Source organism: Nicotiana tabacum, chromosome 13 (assembly GCF_000715075.1).
Source record: "Nicotiana tabacum cultivar K326 chromosome 13, ASM71507v2, whole genome shotgun sequence".
NCBI lineage: Eukaryota > Viridiplantae > Streptophyta > Magnoliopsida > Solanales > Solanaceae > Nicotiana > Nicotiana tabacum.
In genome coordinates, this window is record NC_134092.1 from 45,799,113 (window position 1) to 45,810,168 (window position 11,056).

Genomic DNA, 11,056 nt, shown 5'->3' on the forward strand with positions numbered 1-11,056 from the left:
TCAATTGAAAGTTCAATTAATCTCGGGCACTGCCGACTCTTTCCTTTCAAATCTAAATAACTTGCTTTCTCATATTTGGACGTCTCTTATACCATTCCAACTTTACTAACTTCTATAAATTTTAAGAAATCAAATTCATTTAATAATCCAAATTCCAATTACTTATGTGATATTTTCGTTTATCATACTTACTTTTCAATTATTTTTGTTACATTGATATTTTCATTGAAATAACAACAGCAGTTTAGGGATGGAGGAACACAAGATGAAACAAATCATTCATTCATTCAAAGTTAAAAGATCACTTAGACTAGGACACCAATTAATCAGATATTACCCATCGTTTGCGAAACTCTCGAGTACATTGGGACCTCAAATCTTCATGTGCATGGATAAAATATTAGGAATAAATTCTGAATTTAAGGCACAAGGAGTAAAAATCCGTCCCATTGAATTTGCTTCATTCTCATTCTCTTAAAAGAATGTAGTAGCAGCATGTGATAAATCTGAAAGAAAATAAAATTATTACCGTGAAGGTATCAATGAATGTGGACGTGGCAATAGACAAAATTATAATCGTCATTATTGTGGTAATGAGAATAATAAAGATTCTCAAAATAATCCTTTACTCTGTGAAAGTAAAATTTATCATCGATTTGACTTGAGATTTTGTAAAGCACATTTAGATGATTATGGTCCATTCATGATGTGAATGTGACAACATGTGATTTATGAATACATATTCATTCTTGGAAGAATATGAACATGCTAATGGTAATGATTATACCACACTCACCTTCAGAAGGGGTTTGAGATGAAATAAGAAAATAATTTCATTATTATGGCATGAATTGTCATTTATCACGTACCTATTGTGAGTATGCCAAAATATTGTGGCAATATAATTATTATAGGGCAAAAGTAATAGAAGCAACATATCTTGCCTATAATGATTTTGACCATGGCCATAATGATATAACTTTCTCCTTAAAAGAGATATTCACCATATGGATGTTGATGAATATGTGGCAGTATAAAATTAATTGAGAGCTCTAGAAGAGCCAATTATACTATTTTGAAGAAATAAAATTGATTATCAATAAGGCATTATGTTGTAGTAAGTCTCAAAAAAATAAAATTGATTATCAATAGCTATTTATTGAGTGCCTCCATTTAATAGCTAAATTATTGCTTATGAGAACAAAGTTATCTATATTAGTTTGATATACATTATATATGAAAGTATATTACATTCTCCCCTCACAAGTGGTTCGGGGTCAGAAACCAAATAATTCCATCTTATTATTATTGATGTGCGGTGTATATTTTGATTAACACCATAACGCACATAGGTGGATTTTCAAAGTTCAGAAAGCAAGTTAGTTTTTCTAACATGAGGGGGAGACATGATAAACAGCTGAAAAAAAGTTACGTGGAATGAATTATCATGTGTACATCTAGATCCTCGAATAAGATAATATGAACTTGAAGTTCATAAAAAGATATTTCATTTGCGATATATTGCAAAGCATGCCAGACGCATTTGCTGACCCGAAGAAAGTAATTATATTCTCATTGCAAATACTCTTATTAGAATAAGTCCTAAAATGACAAAGTCTATGGTACGCTTAAAGTGTATAAACAAATCGGTTTCAAATAAAATTCTTGATAAAGAAGATGAGCAAATGATCAAAATGATCATAATAAAGAGGCAAGCGATCTAGAAGATTACATGACATAATACTTCATAAAATCTCAGGAGAGGTTCAGGTGCCTGAAAATATGAATGAAGAGATCTCTATATCATGTCTTTATGAAAAAAGGTGGTTGGAACCGATATAAAATGTTCGTCGATTACATCTATGATAACGTTAAATATATATATATATATATATATATATATATATATATATATATATATATATATATATATATATGAGGATCTTAAGTCTGAAAAAATAATTCAAGTAGAATTGGTTTCATATGAAAGACATATAGTTTTGGACCTACAGTTCAAACACTTGAAAGTTTAAAGTCAATGGTGTGCACAATCACTTTTATATATCTTATATGTCTGGCATGACATGAAAATTTGATGTAAATCTAAACTCTATTTGACTATTTGACTACACATATATGAGAATCTATGAACGATTTAAAATGCTGATAGCATATACAATTCTTGGGGAATTTCTTGGTCCTGAATTACCACATCCTAAGTGTAATTTGTTCACATATGTATCTTACTAATAACTATAAGCATGATAATACGATAGTAAGAGTCTTTACCCCTATGTGAAGATATTGAAATGACGATTCTAACAAGATCACATGAGGGCAACACATCTCTATCAAGAATGATGATTTTAAGGTGCAACATATTCGTTCAAGTTAATATGGTTGATTTATTTGTTAAATCTATACTAATAATTTTTTGAAGATGGTGCACAAGATTAGAATGCAAAGACTCAAATATTTGAATTGATGTTCTCATCAAGGGGAGTTAATACGCATTGTACTCTTTTTTTCTTACAAGGTTTTGTCCCACTGGATTTTTCTTGCACTGTTTTTAACGAGGCAACTAAAAGGCGTATTTCTAAATATGTGTACTCTTTTTTCTTCTCTAGAATTTTTCTCCCACTGGATTTTATTTTAGTTAAGGTTTTAACGAGACACATTATCTGTTGAATAGACATTCAGGGGGGAGTGTTATAAAAAATTATATTTCAGGTGAATGTCTATATTACAGAGAGATTTTAGGGTTTGTTACTTAGTGGCTAAGTCATTTTCCCCTACAAAATAGAGGAGTTCTATTTCTTTGTAATTCATACTAATCAATAAGAATTCTCTCTCTCTCTCTACTTTTCTCTACAATACTCTTCTTCTTCTTCTATTATTATTTTATAACATAAGAAAATTTATTCGAAAATATGCCTTTGGCAGTTTGGCTTTCAGAGTTTTCTGTGACTTAAGGGATTGGGGTTTGGGGCAGACGGGTACAGTTAAATCTCTCTATAACAACTCTTTTATTCCGATATTTTTTAGCAGTTAGAGCAAAGTGCTATTACACAAAACATATATTATGGCATAACATGTAAAATTGATTGCAAAACAAACTTGACTTTTATAGTGAAGTATTGTTATAAAGAAATGATGTTATAGAGAAGTTTGATTGTAATAAATTTTAACGGGTTAGATATTTTGTGTAACTATGTTTTTTTGTTTTAAAAAAGGGGGGGGGAGTACGTTTAGTTTGCATAGGCACTTACCATAGAATTCCCCCCAAGGAATACACCAAGATCCAGAGACTTTTGGTTCAAGGATTTAGGACTTAGTTCCTCCGATTCATGGAAACCAACTCAGAAAATCTCAACTTGAGTTGAAGATTGTCAGGTTCTACAACAAAAGGTAAAGGAGAATAATAGATTTTTAAGACGATTTTCTGGATTGTTTTATAAACGAATTGGAAATTCAAATTACAATCTAAACAAAACCATATTAACAAAAATGAAAAACAATCCAGTTGATACTCCATTAAAAAGCTAAGAATCCGTGCGGAAACAAAAAGGTAGAAAGAATTAGAGGTGAAGAAAAGAAGAGAGAAGGTGTAACAGAGTGAGAGAAGAAGAAGATACCCGAATTTTCATGAATGACCCTTCTCTCGTAGTTGGTTGGGTTTGTAACAGAATTGGAGATGCAAACGGGTGGAATCTGAGTCATTGATGCTTATTTATTCTTGTGATGACCCAAAAAGTCATCTTATAGTTTAGAACTCGAATTTGCACTCTTAAACCTTAAAAATCTCATTTTTACCCTTCTCGATTCGCGTGAGCAACCCGGGCAGGTTTCTAGAAAGCTTTTAGGTTGAAAACTGATGAAAATAAGAATTTTTGCCTTAAAAGTTAATTTTAGTTGATTTCGGTCAATATTTTTGATAAACAGGCCCGTATCCATGCTTTGATGGTCCCGATAGGTCCGTATCGAATTATGGGACCTGGGCGTATGCCTGGAATCGAATTCGGATGTCCCTAACTCAAGTTATGAATTTTTGATGAAAATTAAAAGTTTGAAAATTAATTATTTTTAAGAATTGACTGATGTTTGGTATTATTAGTACCGGGTCCGTATTTTGATTTCGGAGCCCGGTACAGGTTTATTATGATATTTAAGACATGTCTGTGAAATTTGGTGAGAAACGGAGTTGATTTGACGTGATTCGGACGTCCATTTGAGAAAATAGAAATTTGAAAGTGTTCTTGAGAATTTCATTTGATTTGGTGCTAAATTTAGAGTTCTAGGTATTATTCTGACGATTTGATCGCGCGAGCAGGTCCGTATGATATTTTTAGACTTGCGTGCATATTTGGTTTGGAGCCCCGAGAGCTCGGGTTCCATTCGGGCGATGCGTGAGTTGAGTTCAAACCTCAATAAGGCTACTGGTGCACCAAATCTGGTGTGCCCGCACCTGCGAGCCTTTGGTCGCAGGTGCGAGGGAAAGCCCCGCAGATGCGACCCAGGCCTGGACTTCATTTTTTCGCAGATGCGGACTTTTCTCCGCAGGAGCGGGACCGCAGGAGCGGAACCCTGTCCGCAGGTGCGGCCCCAGTTGGCCCAGCCCTTTTCCGTAGAAGCGCACACCCCGTCCACACATGCGGATGCGCAAGTGCGACCAAAGCACCGCAGGTGCGAAGGTCGCTGGGCATTGAGCATTTAATTCGGACTCCAACCATTTTTTTCTTCTCGTTTTCAAAAGGATAGGAGGCCTAGGGCGATTTTTCAAAGACATTTTCTTCCCCAAATCATAGGTAAGTGTTCCTTAACTCGTTTCTTTCAATCTTTTACTTCATTTCACTAGAATTCAACCTAGAAATCTAGAGTTTCATGGTAGAATTAGGGGTTAGGGCAGAAAATAGGGATTTCGAAAATTTGGGGATTTAGACCTCTCGGGGGTGAATGGGTAGAAGGATTTTGGTCCGAACCTCGGGTTTTGACCAAGCGGGCCCGGGGTCGATTTTTTGACTTTTTGGAGAAAAATTTTGGAAATTTAATTTATGCAATATAATTGATTCCTTTATCAATATTTGATATTATTGAGTCATTTTTGAATAGATACGAGTGGTTTGGAGGTGAATTCCAAAGGAAAAGCTGTGATTAAGAATTAAGTGGCCTTCGGAGCGAGGTAAGTGTTGTGTCTAACCCTGACTTGAGGGAATTAGGAACCTTTGATTATTTGCTAAGTAAAATTCATGTGAGCGGTGTATATGTGAGATGACGAGTACTTACGAGCCGCCAAATTTACCTATTTTTCCATGTTTCTCTGTTTTTCTGATATTGTCTCATTCTTATGCCAAATTGCTACGTGTTATACTAGTGTTGTTCAAATTATCGTTATCATGTTTACGAAATTTTCTGGTGATAATTGAGTTTTTATTTCAAAGTTAAGATTGATATTACGGAACCAAATGTTGAAGTAAGGTTTGTACTTGTTATTCTCTCTCCCTGTTGTTATTTATGCATTGCATTATGGTAAGGGAAAGTGTTAATGCACAAAGGGTGATGCCGTGACGTATTGTGAGTATTAATGCACGAAGGGTGATGTCGTGCCATATTGTGAGTATTAATGCACGAAGGGTGATGTCGTGCCATATTGTGAGTGTTAATGCACGAAGGGTGATGCCGTGCCATATTGTGAGTGTTAATGCACGAAGGGTGATGTCGTGCCATGATATGAGAGTAGAAGCATGAAGGGTGATACCGTGCCGTTTCTATTAATTTTATGGTGAGATTGAGAGTAAAAGCACGAAGGGCGATGCCGTGTATTCTTCTTTACTGTATTAACTATTCCTGTTGATTCATGGTATATTGATTGCTCCGGTGATCATTCTGTTGTAGTTCTTTATCTTGTATTCCCCTTAGTATGTCTCCCCTCCCGACATTTCCTGTTTAGTTCTTCATTCCTATTATTTGCGTATACACTGTTAAATTGTACAGGTTGATTGTAGGTGCCTTGCCTTAGCCTCATCACTACTTCGTCGAGGTTAGGCTCGACACTTACCAGTACATGGGGTCGGTTGTACTAATGCTGCACTCTGCACTTTCTGTGCAGATTTTGATACCGGCTCAGGTTGATCGAGATTTGCTATTAGTCCGCTATCCGGAGACTCAAGGTAGATCTGTCGGCGTTCACAGACCTTGAAGTCCCCATCTATCTTTTTATGTCCTATTGTTTTCTTTCATTCAGACAGTTGTATTTCTTTTAGACTATTACTTGTAGTAAGTTCTAGAATGCTCGTGAATTGTGACTCCAGATCCGGGTGGTAGTAGTTAATACAGAGTTAAGATATTCCGCACTTATTATATTTCATCTTAGTTAATTATTGTAATTACTGAATGGAAATAAGGAATTAGTTAATGATTCTCTAACATTGGCTTGCCTAGCAAGTGAAATATTAGGTGCCATCACGGACCCGTCGATGGAAAATTTTGGGTCATGACAGTTGGTATCAGAGCACTAGGTTGCCTAGGCCTCACAATTTACGAGCAAGCTTAGTAGAGTCTGGAGGATCGGTACGGAGAAGTCTGTGCTTATCTTCCAGAGGCTATGAAGTTTAGGAACAAGTTTCACTTCTTTTCTTCTCTGTCGTGTGATTTTGCTTTCTCAATGCTGATTGAACTCTTCTACTCTTATTCTCTCGCAGATGGCGAGAACACATACCGCTTCCTCAGCTGAGCAGCAGCCAGAGCCTCCAGTGGCAGCTCCTACGTGGGGCAGAGGTCGTGACAGTTAGTATCAGAGCCCGAGCAGCAGCCCCAACAGTGGTGCCTCAAATAGAGCTTGACGAGGAGGTTCCAGCCCAGACTGTTCCTGCCGGACCAGCTCAGGTTCCGGAGGGGTTCATTGCTACCCCAGTACTTCAGGATGCTTTGGTCCGTTTGGTGGGCCTTATGGAGAGTGTGGTCCAGACTGGCGCATTTCCCATGGCACCAGCAGTCTCTCAGGCTGGAGGAGGAGCCCAGACTCCTACCACTCCCGCTCCGGAGCAGATAGCTCCCCAGTATCAGGCTCCAGCAGCTCAGCCAGTTATTGCCGCACAGGTCGGAAATGGGCCAGCCATGTCGTCTAATGTTTTATGGAGATTGGACAAGTTTACCAAGCTCTTTCCTGTTCACTTCAGTGGTTCTCCTTCAGAGGATCCCCAGGATTATCTTGACAGTTGTCATGAGGTTTTACGAAACATGGGTATAGTGGAGACCAATGGGGTCGATTTTGCTACATTTTAGATGACTGGTTCCGCCAAGAAATGGTGGAGAGATTACTTGTTGACCAGACTAGCTGGGTCGCCTGCTCTTACTTAGGACCAGTTCTCACAGCTCTTCATAGAGAAGTTTCTGCCTATCACATTGAGAGAGGAACGTTGCCGTCAGTTTGAGCGTCTCCAGTAGGGCGGTATGACTGTTACTCAGTATGAGGCTCGTTTTGTGGATTTGGCCACTTATGCCATTCTTCTGCTTCCCACCGAGAGAAAGAGGGTGAGGAGGTTTATTGATGGACTTGCTCAGCCTATCAGATTGCAGATGGCTAAGGAGACTGGGAGTGAGATTTCTTTTCAGGCGGCTGCTAATGTCGCCAGACGAGTCGAGATGGTTCTTACTCAGGGAGGTCAGGGGTCTGACAAGAGGCCTCGCCATTCCGGTGAGTTCAGCGGTGCCTCATCTAGAGGCAGGAGTATTTTTGGTAGAGGCCATCCTCCCAGGCCATTTCATTCAGCACTCCATGCATCCCACGGTGCCTCAGGTGGTCGTGGCCCTCAGATGCATTATTCCGACCAGCTAGCCTACAGCGCACCACCAGCTCCTATTAGTGCACCATCACTCCAGAGTTATCAGGGTGGTCATTCAGGTTGATAGGGTCAGTTTCAGGGTCAGCAGTCTAGCAGCCGAGGTTATGTTATACTTGTGGTGATCCGAGGCACATTGCTAGATTTTGCCCTCAGGAAACGGGCAGCTCACAACATCAGAGTTCTCGTGCCATGGTTCCAGCACCAGTTGCTGCACCACCTGCTCAGCCAGCCAGAGGCAGGGGTCAGGCAGCCAGAGGTAGGGGCCAGACAGTTAGAGGTGGAGGTCAGGACATTAGAGGTGGAGATCAGCCAGCTAGAGGCCGTCCCAGGGACGTAGTTTAGGGTGGTGGGGCCCACCCCCGGTGTTATGCTTTCCCAGCCAGTCCTGAGGCTGAGTCATCTGACGCTGTTATCACAGGTACTGTTTCAGTTTGTAGTAGAGATGCTTCAGTTCTATTTGATCCGGGATCTACTTACTCCTATGTGTCATCCTATTTTGCTTCCTATTTGGTTGTGCCCCGTGATTCTTTGAGTGCTCCTGTGTATGTGTCCACACTAGTGGGAGATGCTATTGTTGTAGATCGTGTTTATCGTTCGTGTGTGGTCACCATTGGGAGTCTTGAGACTCGTGTAAATCTTCTACTTCTCGACATGGTTGATTTTGATGTCATACTGGAGTGGAGAGGGAATCTTGGCATTATGCCAGTAGGGTTATCTCTTATGTGAAGGCTCGGCATATGGTAGAGAAGGGGTGTCTAGCTTATTTGGCTTATGTCCGCGATTCTAGTACGGAGGTTCCTTCCATAGATTCAGTGCCAGTTGTTCGTGAGTTTCCAGAGGTGTTTCCTGCACTCCTGCCGAGGATGCCACCCGACAGGGATATTGATTTCTGCATTGATTTGGCTCCGGGCACTCAGCCCATTTCCATTCTGCCATACCGCATGTCCCTGCCAGAGTTGAAAGAATTGAAGGAGCAGTTGTAAGATTTGATTGATAAGGGCTTCATTAGACCTAGTGTCTCGCCCTGGGGTGCACCTGTATTGTTTGTGAAGAAGAAAGATGGACCGATGAGAATGTGTATAGACTATCGGCACTTGAACAAAGTCACCATCAAGAACAAGTATCCATTGTCGAGGATTGATGATTTATTTGATCGGCTTCAGGGTGCCAAGATTTTTTCAAAGGTTGATTTGAGATCTTGCTACCATCAGTTGAGGATTAGGGCATCCGATGTTCCTAAGATAGCTTTTCGGACTCGGTATGGGTATTATAAGTTTCTAGTGATGTCATTTGGGCTGACAAATGCCCCAACAGCATTCATGGATTTGATGAACCGGGTGTTCAAATTCTACTTGGATTCCTTTGTGGTTGTGTTTATTGATGATATCTTGATCTACTCCCATAGTTGACAGGAGCATGAGAAGCACCTTCGGATCTTTCTTCAGACTCTGAAAGACAGCCAGTTATATGCTAAGTTCTCAATATGCGAGTTTTGGTTGAGTTCAGTTGCTTTCTTGGGTCATGTTATATCAGCAGAGGGTATTGAGGCAGTCCAGAACTGGCCTAGACCCACATCAGCTATAGAGATCCGTAGTTTCCTGGGTTTGGTGGGCTATTACCGTCGATTTGTAGAGGGGTTTTCATCCATAGCAGCCCCGTTGACCAGATTGACCCAGAAGGGTGCCCCGTACAGGTGGTCAGACGAGTGTGAAACAAGCTTTCAGAAGCTTAAGACTGCTTTGACCACGGCACCGGTATTGGTATTACCCACAGGTTCAGGATCTTATACAGTATATTATGACGCATCTCGTATTGGTCTGGGTGCGGTATTGATGCAGAGTGGTAAGGTTATTGCATATGCGTCATGGCAGCTGAAGGTTCACGAGAAGAATTACTCTGTTCATGATCTAGAGCCGGCAGCCATTGTTTACGCGCTGAAGATTTGGAGGCACTATCTTTATGGCGTGCCATGTGAGGTATTCACTGATCATCGGAGCTTGAAGTATTTGTTCAAGCAAAAGGAACTCAATTTGAGGCAGAGGAGGTGGCTGGAGCTATTGAAAGACTATGATATCACCATATTGTATCATCCCGGGAAGGCCAATGTGGTGGCCGATGCTTTGAGTAGAAAGTCACTCAGCATGGGTAGCCTTGCATATATTCCAGTTTGTGAGAGACCGCTTACATTGGATGTTCAGGCCTTGGCCAACCAGTTCATGACGTTAGATGTTTCTGAGCCCAGCCGTGTTCTAGCTTGTACAGTTGCTCGGTCTTCTTTATTTGAGCACATCAGAGATCGGCAGGATGACGATCCTTATTTACTTGTCCTTAGAGACACAGTGCGACACGGTGGTGCCAAGCAGGTTACTGTTGGAGATGATGGAGTTTTGAGGATGCAGGGTCGTATTTGTGTGCCTAATATGGATGGACTTCGTGAGTTGATCCTTGAGGAGTCCCACAATTCCCGGTATTCTACACATCCGGATGCCACCAAGATGTATCAGGACTTGAGGCAACATTATTGGTGGAGGCGAATGAAGAAGGACATAATTGCCTATGTAGCTCGGTGCCTAAATTGCCAGCAGTTAAAGTGTGAGCATCAGAGACCTGGTGGTTTACTTCAGAGGTTAGATATCCCTGAGTGAAAGTGGGAGAGTATCACTATGGACTTTGTTGTTGGACTCCCACGGACTCAGAGGAAGTTCGATGCAGTTTGGGTCATTGTGGACAGGATGACTAAGTCAGCGCATTTCATTCCTATGGCAGTTTCTTATTCCTTGGAGCGGTTGGCAGAGATTTATATTCGTGAGATCGTCCGTCTTCACGGTGTGCCCGTGTAAATCATTTCTGATCGAGGTACGCAGTTTACCTCACACTTTTGGAGGGTAGTTCAGCATGAGTTGGGTACGCGGGTTGAGTTGAGCACAGCATTTCATCCTCAGACGGACGGGCAGTCCGAGCGTACTATTCAGATCTTGGAGGATATGCTCCGCGCCTGTGTTATTGACTTTGGAGTTTCTTGGGATCAGTTTTTGCTGTTAGCGGAGTTTGCCTACAATAACAGCTACCAGTGGAGCATTCAGATGGCTCCCTATGAGGCATTATATGGTAGATAGTATCGGTCGCTAGTTGGGTGGTTCGAGCCGGGGGAGGCTCGGTTATTGGGTACAGATTTAGTTTAGGAGGCCTTGGACAAGGTCAAGATTATATAGGAT

The 11,056-nt window shown here is 40.7% G+C and overlaps 1 long non-coding RNA gene across 1 annotated transcript; it reads right to left on the reverse strand.

Annotated features, from left to right (window-relative positions):
* Nucleotides 1-329: 329 nt before the first annotated feature.
* On the reverse strand, nt 330-3,739 carry LOC107771804 (uncharacterized). The gene is made up of 3 exons (XR_001644884.2): nt 3,636-3,739; nt 3,270-3,396; nt 330-506 (listed from the first exon to the last, which is right to left on the reverse strand). It is a non-coding gene; the product is annotated as an uncharacterized LOC107771804 (long non-coding RNA).
* Between the last annotated feature and the right edge of the window lie 7,317 nt (nt 3,740-11,056).